Source organism: Lutzomyia longipalpis, chromosome 4 (genome assembly GCF_024334085.1).
Source record: "Lutzomyia longipalpis isolate SR_M1_2022 chromosome 4, ASM2433408v1".
In the NCBI taxonomy this organism is placed as follows: Eukaryota; Metazoa; Arthropoda; class Insecta; order Diptera; family Psychodidae; genus Lutzomyia; species Lutzomyia longipalpis.
This window is the reverse complement of record NC_074710.1, coordinates 1,355,989-1,371,098: the sequence shown is the minus strand read 5'-3', so window position 1 is coordinate 1,371,098 and position 15,110 is coordinate 1,355,989. Positions and strand designations below refer to the sequence as shown.

Here is a 15,110-nt window from a genome sequence, read left to right as displayed (position 1 = left end):
CTAATACGCAACGATCTACTGGGTTGTCCAATATTTATTCAGATTTCTAATCTAACAATGGGGATGAATGAGAGAGAAAATCAATATTGTACTGAATTTATGTGAATATCTTAGGTTGGGAATCCTTGTATATATTGGACAAACCAATAATAGAAATGTTTTTAATAAATTTTGTTAAATAATTTAAAAAAGAATTACAAATGGCGTCTTTTACAGCGCCATCTAGCTTTTTTTTCAAACGTAGGGTCTTTATTGCTAAGTTTGCCGCCAATTGCTATAAAGCTGACAAGCAGCGCCCTCACCTTTCGTAAATGCCTGTGTGGTGATTTCTAAAAGTTCTGCATTTTATAGCAACTGCTATAAAGTTCCAAGCTTCGAAATTTTGAATTAGAAATTAAACACAGAAAATGAGGGCGTTGATAGTTAATTTTATTGCAAATAAAGATTGTTAACACTTGAAGGACATGAATTTCTAACCTCAAACTTTGAGCTTAATTTTCTATTATAAAGAAAACGATTTTCCAGATTTTCTTTTGACGAATTTCTAGTATTAGAAGTCGTCTACACATAGATGTAGAATTTATCAAGATAAGTTGGATAAATTTAAGTCTATGGCGGTTTGAAGAAAAAGACGAATTGGCAGCGATTGCCAGTTTTGTCCTCCAGTGTAACATTGATTGTTTGATTTTCTTTTACAAAATTGCCATAAACCGGAAATTGGACGAAACAACAATAGATTGGCAAAAATAAATTGAAAAGGTTTAACAGATAATTTCTTAAAAAGAATTAAAGGTTAAAAATTAATTTAATAATAGCCGAAAATGTGATAAACTCAAGAAGTTCTAAACTAATGTGAAAAAATGCAGAAAAAAAAGAGAAGAAAATTATAGAAATTCATTAGAAAATGAATGATGAACAATATTGCATTATCTTCAGGGCAAATAGATTATTTTCAGCACAGTTGTCAACCCCTTGTGTTTGATTTTAAATTTCCTGTAGACATATTTTTTTTTACAAAAATTAACACAATTATCCAACCTCATTCGCAAACATGTGAAAATTCATGCAAAAATCAAGCGAAAAGGTGATTCATTTTAAAAATCCACCAAATGGAACAAATAAATGAGAACAATTTTTAACCTAATCTAATTGTAATCCCTCCAACAGTTGAAAAGCATGAAAAATGTGTTGCGGTGGCGAAACACACAAAAATTCACCTTATAAATTGACGAATCGCCTTGAAAGTCTGCGTAGCGACAGAAAAATTTGATGTCAAGCTACTTTGGGGGGGAATTACTAATTAATCCGATGGGGGATTCTGGGCAGAAAAAAAAACATCCATAATATAGCAGCTACTGTGTGCTGGAGGTGCTCCTATCGAGAAAAGCCGATTTCAATGATGATTTTAATCCCATTGATGAGCACGATCCGTGGGATTATTTGGGCAGGGATCGAAGAGTAAGAAGTCGACGAAAAAAATGTGGCAGAAAGCATAACAAATTGTCCACTCACTGTCCCAAAAATAGTCTTGAAATTCATTGTATGGAGATATGAGGGAAGAATGGGCAAAGGGATCGGGAGGTGATTTACTTTTCGCAGGCAAACGAGAAAAATTTTTTGAATGTGAGACAGACTCGAGTGTTGACAGAAAATTACCTGGAAATGTGTCTTAAGAGTGATATTCTCGACATGAGGGAGGTCTCTGCAACATATGTGGTCACCGTGGTCACGATGGATAAGTCTTGAGAGACGTTAGAGGGAAATATGTTCTGTCAAAAAAGTAATATTTAATTAAGCTTTTTTATTTGATTTTATTCTTAAGGTTTTAGTTAACATTAGACGCTTAAAATTAAGATTTAATTTAAATTTTAACGTTATAATACTACAACGGAAGTAAGAATCAGGACGAATTTCATTTAACTGGATAATTCCTGGTCTTTAAGGGGTTAAAAGAAAAATAGTTAAAAAGTAGAGTAGAGTGCGCATAGATATCTATAGAATATCCTCAATAAGAGAAATAGATGTAAAATTGCGATCACTAAGCGTACGATCATCGTGGTGATCCTCTCAGGATGAAAAGGCACACCACGAGATAGCGATCACGAAGCGAATTGTGCGCGGGGAATTTGAAATGGTCGATGCGGTCACGATCACGAGGTGGGGCTGATCTGAAAATCGTCTCGATCGAGCTAGTCGATCGCGGCGTGGGAACTAGATCATTAGAGCCCGTCGAGAGGCCTGTGAGAAGCACTTGGCATGGTGCGCCTCGCGATGGTTTCTCGCGCTAAGCAACAATTTTTGTTGATATAGAACAAGCGATCGAGTTATTAAACAACAAACACGCGGGGGAGTGAGAGTGCCCGAGACCGGGAGTGGAAAAGAGACACGATCATCGCACACGCGATGAAAAAGAGATTCTTGCAGCGCGAGGAAGTTTATTATATTGGAAGGAGAATGGGTATATATAAGAAAATGTGGAGTTGGAGGAGCGCATCAAGATTGATCGTACAATTTTGCGCACTTCGCACTGAATCGAATCTCACATGGTTTGATGTTTGAACATTTTGAAGATCATCGGAATGTGGAGGCGTAGATGGAGAGTTGAGATCTCTTGATTGTTTTCCTCAATACTTATGAGAAGGCTTTTTTTTTGTTGAAAAAGCATTTTCTTTTAAACTCTGGACAACTCCTTCGCTCTTTTAGCTCTATCACTCTTTCTTATTCATTAAATGTATTTTAGCTGTGTTTCTTTCAGACACAGCTTTTGTGTACCGAGCAAAATCGAAAGTCGTCAGATCGGGCTCAAACTTGGGATGAGCACGAATTAGGGTCCCTACATTCCAAAAAACGTATGCGCCAAAAAATTTTTTTTCCGGCCGGCCGTCCGTCCGTCCGGCCGTCCGGATTATAAACTTAAATTCCGAGAGAACGGTAATAGATAGAGACTTGCGGTAAACGGCAAAGTTTAAATATCGACCTGAAGAAATCCGATTATGAGGTCAAATCCACCCCCCCACCCCCCCGTCCGCCATTTTGAATAACCTCAAAATTTTGTTTTCGCTATATCTCAGCCCCTGTAATAGCTAAAAATCTGAAATTTTTATATGTTGTAGGGGCCATCAATACCTTTCCAACGATACCTCATTTTCGAAAATCGGTCAAGCCGTTTAGTCAATATGGCCGCCACAATTTTTTATCGAAAATCGACCATAACTCGAAAACGGTTTGACCGATTTTGATCAACCCGGGGTCAAATGAAAGATCTCAACAAACCCTACAACTCTCTAGAACATCCGAAGTTTCAAAAGTGACCGCTAGGAGGCCAAACATCAAAAACAAAATTTTCGATGAGTTTTCGATGAATATCTCGAAAACGACGACATAAATTTTTTTCATTTTTTTATATGTTGTAGCTGACCATATTATCTAGCTTCATGCCAAAAATGAAGAAAATCTATGGATCCGTTCACGAGATATAGCCTTCCAAAGTTAGCATGTCATATCTCAGGTTCTACAAGTCCGATCTTGATCAACTCAAGCGCAAATGAAAGGTTTCGAGAAACCCTACAAATGTCTAGAACATTGCAACTTCGAGAAATGACCGCAAGAGGCGCTAAAGTCAAAAACAAAGTTTTCGAAAATTTCGAACTCGAATTTTTCGAAAATGGATACATAAATTTTTTTCATTTTTCGATATGTTGTAGCTGACTTCAAGACCTTTCAAACAAAAAAAAATTTATGAAAATCTATGGATCCGTTCTCGAGATATGGTCTTCTAAAGATTTATTAGGGTATGACTTTGCACGTATTTAAATTAATTCGCGTTCTAGTTTGCTCTCACAAAATTGGTACACTGAAAGAAACACAGCTCCCGTAAGCTTGGTCAGCTTACCAGTACATTTTTTTAATTAGAATACTTAAACACCTTTTTAAGGTTAATAATCAAATAAAAAAGGCGAGAAAAAGGAAAAAAAAATAATCAATTCTGATACTTGAACCGGCGATTACTTGGTTACGAACTGAGCGCTCTAACCATCCCTCCACCAACTTTCAAGTTAAAGAGTTAACGATATATTATTTATTTATTCTTTCTCATAGTATTTTTTCAAACTTGACATTTTCAAATTATATAATTTCATTTTATTCAAAAATCATCATAAGTGCTTTTGCAAATCTTTGTTCAATTCCGTTAAGATCTTTTCAATTTTCTCCAAGATGGATTTTCGAAAGACCTTCGTCATACATAAGTAAATCCCCCCGCATGCCTTATGTAGCTCTCTTTCAAATCACCTCCACTCTCTGACCATTTTGATGGGTGAGAAACTCATCGCGCGCAAAACGCCTCATCGGGCAGAGAGTTGAGGCAAAAAACGGCCGCACAAGTGCAGGCAAATATTGGGGATCGTACAGACAGAGGAGGTTATATGCAGAAAAACATGTGAAATGCTGTGTTATTGCTGTGTAATTATTGACTGTTTGGTGCTATTGTATGAAATTTCTTTTGCAGCCTCAGCAAATTGTACAATTTTGCGTCTATTGAAGCGCAAACAGTCAAAATAATTGATGTGCCCCAGAAATTCCTCATTGAAGCTTTCTTACCGTGTAGATGCGCGCACAAGAAAAAAATCACCCCAAACTGTGGGAAAGAAGAGAAAAAAACTCTTGGCCAAGCTCACGAAAAATTTTGCCAAATTGTCACTCAATTTACATTCAAGACGCGCAAATGGAGTTGAAATTGAGAGTGAACCTATCAATTCTCATTGCAAGAATTTTAGCAACAAAAAAAAAAACATCCTACGTACCTAATTTGCAGGTGTGAGGAGGATTACCTGGGGCGGGAGGTGAGAAGAGCGTGGAATCTTACACAACGACCGCGCAGTGATGCCCTGAACGCGTTACATATTTCCTGACGTGCGTCAACTGCAAAAGACCACGATTTTCCACGGTTGGAATGCTTAAAGAAGCAGCGCCGTGGCGCACTTGCTGAATATTTATGTGGATTAATAGACAGATAAATATTCCGCAGCCTGCACCGGCTCATTGTCGCACCAGGAAGGTTCCAATTGTTCACATTTTGTGCAGCAGCAAAAAGGCAATCTCTCAGCGTATATACACGAAAAATGAACTCTCTTGGGAGGAAACGTGATTGAATGTCTCGCACACGCGTTCAGCAATCAATGCTCAGGTGACGGGCCTTTTTCTTATGTCCAGGTGTGTGCGCGCGCTTCTGATGACGCTCAAAAGGGGTCCCTACCCGAGACAATCCCGCGCACTGACAAAGAAGTCACGAGGAGCGAGGTTGTGTGTGTGTGGAGTCTTCGAAGGAAGTATTGTGCTATATATGCATACCAAGGTGAGCAAGTTTTAGCTTCCTTGTCAGAATCTTTCGCGTTTTATTGCACATCGCAGCACAACTTATCGCTTGTATTAGATTCTTACAGGGAGAATAATTCTTTTGACTATTGATAAGGAAATCATACAAAATTCTAGGGAAGAGAAATAACTAAAAAAAACACAGTTGAAAAATTAAGAGCTTTCCATTTAAACTTTGGAAGCTTTGACTCATCATTTTCAATGTCTTTAGCTGGAAGATAAAATAATTTTTTATACATATTAGAACCCAAAACCAAGACAATTTTTTTGGGGAAGTAAAATGGAGGCGCCTGGTACAACTTACCGCCTCCATTGCAACGTATTTTTGATTTTTTCTGAATCCACCAGGCGTCTCCATCTACATCAAAGAATAACTTTTTTTTAAGTTAATTCTCTACCTAATTTCATTATTTTCTCGCAAAGAATATTCAAATAAAAAAACTAATAGAATAATACAATTAATTTTTCAATTGTCTCACAATGATTCTGTTTTAATATTGTTTTTCTCCGTTTTTCATTCACCTCAATTTGCAAAATGCAATTGAAGTTGCTGTGTACCACGTCCCCCGCCGGCATGTCACGTGAAAATGTCGCACGGCTTTTCCAGGCGCCCCATGAGTGCAGTAGGTGCTGCACCTGCCCCCACAGGGGAAGCGGGAGCAGTGGGAAAAAGCGATTTCATGACCGTGGAAAATTCTATTGTGAGAGACAATGGAGACAATTGAGATGATTGTGTCTCCACTTGAGGTAGAAATTGGATGAAAAGTAGAGGTCAGGATGGGGATAGAGACAGAGAGAGAGCCAGAGAGCTCAGAATTGGATCTTATATGGGTTTGGTCGGTTGCTCAAATTAAATTAACATGGCAATTTGGATGGTTTTTTTCTCCCGTGTGTGCTCTGCCCAAAAAAAAAACCACGTAAGTGCGCGGCACTTTTTCACGCGAGGAGGACGAATGGGGGGCATTTAAAAAGAAATCTGTAGAGATGTGCTTCGGAAAACCTCAATGGGATGGATTTGATACAAAAAAGGGTCCAGCCGTACAACTTCCTGGCGTGAATGAATGCTGTAAATTAAAGCTCATTGATGGCTCATACAGGGTAAATCCCTCTTGAACGGAGACCTGGGCCGACAGATTATAAGAAGGCGGAAGATTTTAATTTTTAGGGAGAAATTAAAGAATGTTTTTGACCAAAAAATGTAGGAAATTTGAGTCGATTCTATCAAAAATTCTTTTATTTCTTGTAAATAGAAAATTGTAAAATTTTTGACTGTTCGAATTTTTGAATAGTTCTTTTTCCTTTAGAATGTCATTCAGACAGTTTTTTAAATGAAATAGAAAAGTATTTTTCCTTTTCGTCTAAGGAAAGAATCGAACTGTTAAATTTTGAAAGATTTTTCACAAAATACTTATTTATTAAAAAGATATCCTAAATCTCTATGAAAAAAAAAAAACGATTTTTATATAGAATCGACCCCTTGATTAGGAATAATTTAAAGATTTCTTTACGTAAATTCTCATTCAATCTTTGTGTTGAACCTGGTGTGAAACAATTTTCCTTGCTTTTCCGGTCATCGCCAGGAGTAGAAAATTTCGTCAAAAAAGAAAAACGTACGTCCCAAAGCTTTCAATCCTTATCCGGAAAGAAATTCACCCACTTTCAGCCACTGAGGAAAGCCCGGATAAGGGTTGAAAGCTTTGGGAAAAACGTCTTTCTTTTTGGACGAAATTTTTTTACTCTTGGCACTACCGGAAAAGCAAGGAAAATTCTCAGTCAATAGTAATTTAATCAATTCTTGATTATTCGTGATAAATTACCCCTTAAAATAATTTTATCCGCCGGCTAATGTAGTTCAGCTCACACCTCCTAAAATTTAAGGGGAAGAGATTCCAAATATTATTTTAATTAATCTAAAAACTCCATAATCATTGGACTAATCGTCTTCACACACAAACACCCCTTATTAAATACAATTACACCACCTTTTTTCTACACCATCCACCTTCTTGGCGACGGGATTTATTACACTCATTAAAATTTTTATACGTGTTGTACCTAATTGGTATGCACCGACACAAAGCTTTTTTTTCTTACCTCTGAAGGAGAGCGACCTTAGGTAGAAAAAATACGATAGACATTCAATGGATTATATTTATTTGCTACACTATACTAAATTTTATGGTGCGAAAAAAAGTTTTGAGATGGAATTTAAGCATTTTTTTTCCTTTACAATCAATAAGTTTCTTCCGCGGGATGGTTTTCAAGGGTTTGGCATATTAAAAGTTTTATTGTCTTTCGCACCCGATAAAAGCCGAGGGAATTACACTTTCGGGAGCTTCTCAAGCGCGAGAGTCTCTTAAACAGCGATTTACGCTGAGGTGTTAATTGAACCAAAAAAATCAAATGCTATTCGGAATATGATTATGCAAATTGATTTGCAGTTCCCCCGCGCGCCCAAGACAAAGGACTTCCCAAAAAAATAAAAATTCCTACAAAAGCATCAAAAAGCAATGAGGTCATCCACAATTGAAGATCAATTTGCACACGACGGTTGGGTATTTTTGTGTGTTGTCTTTGATTGCTCTTCAAAATATTCCACACTTAATTAACACATCTCGATCATTTTTCGATGGACTCAATCCGATGGCGTTTCAACAGAACTACGTCTCATCAATAAAAGCGCGACGCGAGATGGGTGTGAGGTGGATTAAAAAAAATTTGACGAGAACGTCAAAATTGCCACGGTGCTACCAATAAATCCACTGAGAAGGTGCTAACAGGCAATTGGAATCGAGATGATCTGTTAGAGTAAAAAATGAATTAAGATGCTCTTTAAAATTTTCAAGGAAATAATTAAATTTTATTTAATCTTGAAAATCTCTGAATTCTCGAAAATTTCGTGATTAATCTTCAAATTATCATAAAAATTTCTTAGTAATAATTAATTTCACAGGAGCCAGCAAGAAAAATGCTTTAAATTTTCAAATTTCTGGCATCCTTGAATAGAGAAATAAATATTCTTAAGATTAAGAACTTTCTTTATCGTTTAACAATATTGCGCTGTTGATACAAAGAAGAATTTAGAAAAGTTCATCTGCCATTAAATTAGTTGGCTTCACTAAAAAAGAGTAATGTGACCCCCTCTGTTTTTTAATAATTCTTACATTATTAATACAATTCAATTATTTTTATTTAACAAGTTAATTTTTTTTTAAATTAAGAATAAAATTTAACGTAATCAAGTTATTTCAATCAATATTAAATAAAACTTCTTTCAAAATGTCCGTTTTGTTCTGTCACTTTTTAGTATTGTCATTCTGACAGCTGTCAAAATTCAAATTGAATATTTAAATGGTAGTTAGTTTTTTTTCGACTTAGGCTTGAAGATTTTTAGATACTACTTTGAAAAATTTGTGTGACTATTAAAATAGGTGCACAAAATTAAAAAAAAAAACATCAGCAAGTGTCTGATTTTCACCATCTGTCATTCTGAAAGCTGTCAAATTTTCTAAAAGTAAACGTCAGATTTTTTTCGTTCAAACTAAATAAAAAAAAAGATTTTTAACGACAAAAACTTAGCAATTAAAACGTAATATGATAGTTAAACTTTATCTTATTTTCTTTTATTTTCATCAACAAGTACACTCGGCCACTTCTCACACATTTATCCAATTACTTAACCGCCCCTTGACATTGAGGTGTAATTGAAAAGCAATTCCATCCTGCAATTTTGCGTGTTGGTATCCCCAATACGCCAAACTCTTTACGCGGTTCAGTGGTTTGTACGGCAATTGTGAGTCTTGTGGGGCGCCACAGAGCGCAAAGAAAAAAAACTAATCCAGCGCGAGGATGTCGCCCAAATTGCGGTGAAGCAGAGCGAATTGAATTCCCTGTAATGACTTTCACGTACAGCGATCTTGCATCATTATTCAATTTGTATTTTTGGTACTTATACATGTTGTCAATGAGATTTTGCTATAATCCATAAGGAGCTACACATTGCCGCCACATGATTGCGTGCAATTAATTGTTTTCTTCTGGTTGCAATTAATTTTTTTTCTACATCTTAATAAATTGGGCATGAGAGATAGAATTTTAAGAGTTAGAACTTTCCCTGTGTTATGGCAAGAATTTTAACTAAAGAGGTGGTCTAGTTCTTGTAGACAGAGGAGAATGACTTCTTAATTTAGCAAGAGAGAATTTCCCCAAAAAGGCACTAATTAATGAGTCACATTTGGCAGTTAGAAGCTTATTTTTAACCCTTTCAGGTCCACATAAAATGTAAAGATTTTTTTTTTGAATTTCTTGGCTATTTTTCACGGGTTTTCCCAGCTTCAACAAACAGGGATCTTTTGAAATCCTCAATAGAAACACCTAACTGTGGTCACCCTGTGCAATTCCCATGAAACTTCGCCATGCAATTGCGGTGCAATTAAAATTGATTTTAATTACTCCAATATGACGATGCACAATCAATTGAAATCCATACTCAAAATGCAATAGTGGAACATTGTTACAAATATAATATTGCGAGTAAATTGATTCTGATATGTCATCCTCATGAAGAGGTAGCAAACACACCAAAGAGTCTCTCCGTGGATCGTTGTGAGAAATCATCCACTTGCACGGGATATTTTGCATGAGATCGGCGGTTGTGCGATGAATTTGAATTGAGTGGAGCTTTCCTATATATCTGCAAGAATTTCACTTTGCAATCATTGCCACAAAGAAGATGCACACCCAATAATCTTGGCTCTAAGAATGGGTCATATGTGTTGTGGCGCGAGATATATCGCCTCCCGGAGAGACGTGAGACTCAACAAGAGCTCCTGCTTGACTGACTAATAAATACCCATCGGTGGAAAGTGGTACAATTGACACTCCACTGATTGGGATGGCTATTGAGCTCTCTGTGTGCAGACAGCTCCAGAAGCTGCCACATTCGTGGGAAAGTAACCAGCCAGCCAGTAAAGGGGGAAAAAAAGAACGAAGACAGATAAACTTCCTTTTTGCAATTTCCCTTCAATCAATCCTCCTTTTGATGAAACAAAGGACATATAGACCTTCGTCGTCTAATCTCGTGCCATCTCTTCCGCCAGATAATCCATGGCACTTCCTCCGCAGCTAAGTGGTAGCGTGCGGAGACACAAAGTGCCCACTATAATGTACATAAGATGACTAAAAGCAGTCAAGAATTATGAATAATAGCAATTCTATTCATAATTTCTCAAGGAGCGCGTGTTAATGTCCTATAAGCCCTCTGTGTGCGTCTGACAAAGCATCAACGACACAATGCACAAGTGCATTAATTTATTGCCGTTTGGGGGAGAATAACAATTAAAAGTCGTTTTTGTTTTTCTTCGTCTTGTTTTTTTTCGGTGGCCGCTGGAAATGGAAAAGAAGTGCAATGCACGCAGATTTTTTATTCATGTACCTCGTTTAATGGTAATTACCGAGAGAGAATTGCTTTTTGTTCACCCGTGGAGGTCTTGTGAATTTCTGGCCAATTGTACATTATATGTAGTATCCCCCGCATGTTTTGCTGTTGCAATCCAATGGACCTTATCACACTTTTAGGCTGTTGTACACTCTGTTCACTGAACCCGGGTATAAATTAGAATGGATTTTATTTCTTAAAGGTTCTTTAAAGCATTTAAAAGGAATTCTTCATTGAGAATTTTTAACATTAACCCAAGATAAATTAAGCTCATGAAATTTTGGAAATTTTCGCGTCAAATTTATCTTAGAAAGGTCAAAAATTAAACCTTTTTATGTATTTTTTTAGTTGCCAAACTCTTCAAGTAAAATTCTCCGATAAAATCTAGATTAATAAAATTTTTTGTCTTCTTTTATGCAATGAAAATTTCTTAAAAAAAATGGTAAAGACAACTTTCTTAGATTGTCTGAAAAAAGTTGGCAATAGGTGTCGTTGGAATAGATTTTGGCCCTCTTGTGGGAAAATTTTTCACAGGATAAAATTTTTAATATTCACTTTGCTTTCTCTGGAAACTATTGTTGATCTTTAGAAAAAAAGAAACATTTAAAATTTTTTCATAAATCAGAATTTTTTAACTAGAAAAGTCAAAGAATTTTTTGATTTAAAAATGAGTACATACAAATTTCCTCTTCTAGAGTCAAAATTATCTTAAAAGCTTTATGTTTTCTATTATTTAAAAATAAGAAAATTTTAACTATTTTTTTTATTAAAAAAGAATGAAAAGAAATTTAAAAAGAATTCTATATCAACCTTTTAATGAAGATTAATTTATAAGCACACTAATTGAACAACTAAATGAACTGTTTAGATTTTTAATTCAATTAAAGGAAAAATAAAGATTTTATTAAGTTCTCATTTTACATTTTTTTTTAATTCATAATAAATAATGTGCTCTCATCAATTTCAAGAATATTTTCTTAAGACTTATTCCGTCGGATATTTCACAAATTATCCTGAAATTTCATTCAATTTGCAACATATTTTTGTTTAAAATATTCAATTTTTTATCTGATCATATTTTATTCTTTTATTTTAAATAAAATTCTGAGTGATACTTAAAAAAAAAAGAAATGTTTAAGAAAAAAAATCTATTTTATAGGCAGCCTACAAATTTCGTAAATAGAAGATCCCGATATGTGACTAAAGAAATTAATAATTAATTAATGCTCCTTGTATCTCATAAAATCTAACGTTTTAAATTCTTATCAAGAATGAAGCACCTGAGACGATACACCGTGTTTGCAAGGACAGACTTCTCAGTGCATAAATCTCTTTGCATTTCTCACAATGTTCGCGCTCTATATTTTCCTTTTGCTCCTTTTTTGTGGTACCTTTTTTCTTGCTCTGCATACGCATCCCGCATAGGTGGGTCACACTTCAGGAATTTCTCAATACACCGCACTGAGAGTACTTCCTTAGAGGTCTTTTGGAAGAGTCGTGCACGTAATTTATTCAATGACTTTGGCAAGTGGCACTCTTGTGTGGTATTTTTTGTACTTTTCTACCTCTTCCAATTTTATTTGTGTACAAATTCCCATGTATATGTCTCCTCCAAAATGTTGGTATTTAGGTGATTTATTCGGTAAAAAATAAATTTGTATGTAATGCTAAAGGTACTCAATTCAGGGTCCCCTCATATACGTTAAAAAAAACCTCCTCAAGCTAAAAAAAATCATCTTTTTCTTCCAAATCACTTTCACATCAATGCGCATCTTCTTTCACTTTAATCTGAGATAATTTGCTGCAAAAGTTGCCTTTTCAGCTGTACGGCTTTTAACTATATTTTCAAGTAAAATGCAAAATTTCTCTCTCTCTCTCTCTGTCTAATGGAAAATCGTCGCATTTGGCGCTTTGAATCTTTTCACGTGTAAACGTTGGGTTAATTAAATAGGCACATAGGGTTGCTCGGAGACCATGGAGAAATATGTAATTTTAAAAAAATCATAAAGTCCAATTACATAATCGGAAAAGTATTGCTTCGGTGTGGAATATTAATTTTTGGTGGTAATTTACAGAGAAAAAAACCGGGTTCGTCGCTTAATTAGCATGTTGATGTCTTTCGTTTCCCCCGTAGGGTAGAAGGGGGAGTGAGTGTGGAAATTTTTCAACAGGGTAGCTCGCACTCAACTTACCTTGTATAAGTCCTCAATTTTGAAGCTTGTTGCTTGAGATAACGTGGGATGGACACAAAATATCAATGAGAGAAGTCACTTCTAAAACGAACGTGATTTCAATATCTAAACTCCATCGCAATCGTGGTCACTTTTTAAGTCACTCCAAATCCTCTTCACACAAAACAAAGCACATAAATCTCAATGGACGATATTCTTTTCTATTTTTTTTTGTCTCTTTGAGAATCTCTAATGTTGTTTCTTTTGTTTTTTTTTAAAGAAAATTCCTTTGCACCTTCAAGCTCTAATTGGATGGTTGAAGTGAAGTAAGTTTGCGAGTTGATCCATTTGACACTTTTTTTCTTCGGCTTTTTACAACTCAAAGTCACTTGTAAAAGAATTTCTAGAGCACCTGGCCGCGGTTGTCCATACAACACGTTAATCACAGAGTCACTCCGTAGTGCATAAATTCACACGAAATTTATCTCTTTTAAGATGCGGTGATCTAATTGTTGGTGAATTTTTGTCATAAATTGGGTTACTCAAGTCCAATTAGCGATCAACTGCTAAATCCTCATAGTCCGATCTCTAAGCTGCGAGCATGATCGACTTTTGTGACTTATTAATTAACCATCTCAATTGATCACATTTATTTAGCGCAATCACGCGGAATGTAGCGATCTCCAGTGGCGATCCTCAATGCGATCTTCACAAAATTAATTCTCAAATATTGCTCCAGCGCACACAAAACAGCAAATTTTCCTTGTTTTTGTTTTTCTTTTTCAATTTTACAAAAAAAAGAACTTTGAATCACTTTTTTTTCTCAATTGTCACAAAGTCCTTGGTCCTTAGCACAGGTAAAACAAACAAAAAGAAAACATCCAAGATCACACGACACGGGGAAAAAATGAGAGAAATAAATTTTTAGAGAAAAAAATTCCAAACCACGATCACCGCGGAATGAAGAGCGCTGCAAGACAGGCACAAAAGTCAAGTGATCGTGAGCACGAACGAGAGCGAACTGAGCGCTAAAAGTCAACATTGGTGTGCTGTGCTGTTGGCCGAGGAGCGACGGTTCGGCTTGAGACTTCTTGCAAAACTGTTCGTGCTCGAGTCAACCTGGGTGAGATCACACGGGGTAGGGGAAACTGTAGCACCAATCCGTTGGTATTACACCTGTAAAAGGCGGAGTTGAGCGGATGTGAACTATTAGAAATCGGGAGGTCTCAAGATCCCACCAGCAGACGTCCCAGGTGTGTGTATGTTGTTTTTTTTATATTTTATTTCATTGCCTCCGCTTTGATTCGATTCCGGAGGTATAAGATCGCATTTCTGGCGTATCTCTTTGCGCTTTTGTTTACCTTTTCAACGTCACAAACGACATTTCGACATTTACAATTTTTTTCCGCTTCTTCTTAGCTCAATTCCTTAAATCATAATTCTCCCGGGAGAATTTTTCCGCGCATTTTCTCGTGTTTACAGGTTGTTTTCGAGTAATACATGTGGGAAAATTTTTACATAACACACAAGTTCACTTCCAGCAATATAATCATTGTAGATCACTTGTGGAAAAATATTTTTCTCTTCAAGATGTGTTGCTGTGGGATTTTTATTTTATCTTTCTCTCTACACGGAAAATACTTAAATGAAAATTCACGCGATCATGAAAAATCTATGAGGATCAATTTCATGATTATATGAAAATATTTTGTATATAAATTTTTTAAGCTTTGTGGTGCAAAAGGAATTCTTATGCTAAAAAGTTTTTTTTTATAACATTATTGTTTAATGTTTGAATTAAGACAAAAATCTCTTGAGAATTTTAAAAGAATTTTAAGCAATATGAATGGGATGTTAAGATCAAAAGAAAATAATATAAATTTAACGAATTTCTGACTTAAAAAAATTATTTAACTTAATATCGAGAATATAAAATATCTTCTAGTCTAGTGCCCGAATGGTCTTCAATTTCAAAGGGTTAAACATAAAAATAATTTGAAAATTTTAAAACAAAATTTTCATTAATATAATTTTATCTATTTTCTTAAAGTAATAAAACATTAAAAATGTTTTTATTTGCGGTTAAAGTACTTTTTGAAGAAATAAAAGAAAAACAAATTTCTGCAATA

The 15,110-nt window shown here is 35.5% G+C and overlaps 1 protein-coding gene across 1 annotated transcript in view; it reads right to left on the bottom strand.

Moving 5' to 3' along the window:
* The window catches only part of LOC129795619 (knirps-related protein), a 42,279-nt gene extending 28,215 nt beyond the window's left edge, over positions 1–14,064 (bottom strand). Inside the window, exon 1 of the mRNA XM_055837060.1 lies at positions 13,003–14,064. The gene's annotated coding sequence lies outside the window, so the exon portion shown is untranslated. The remainder of the gene's footprint in view (positions 1–13,002) is intronic.
* Positions 14,065–15,110: the final 1,046 nt, after the last annotated feature.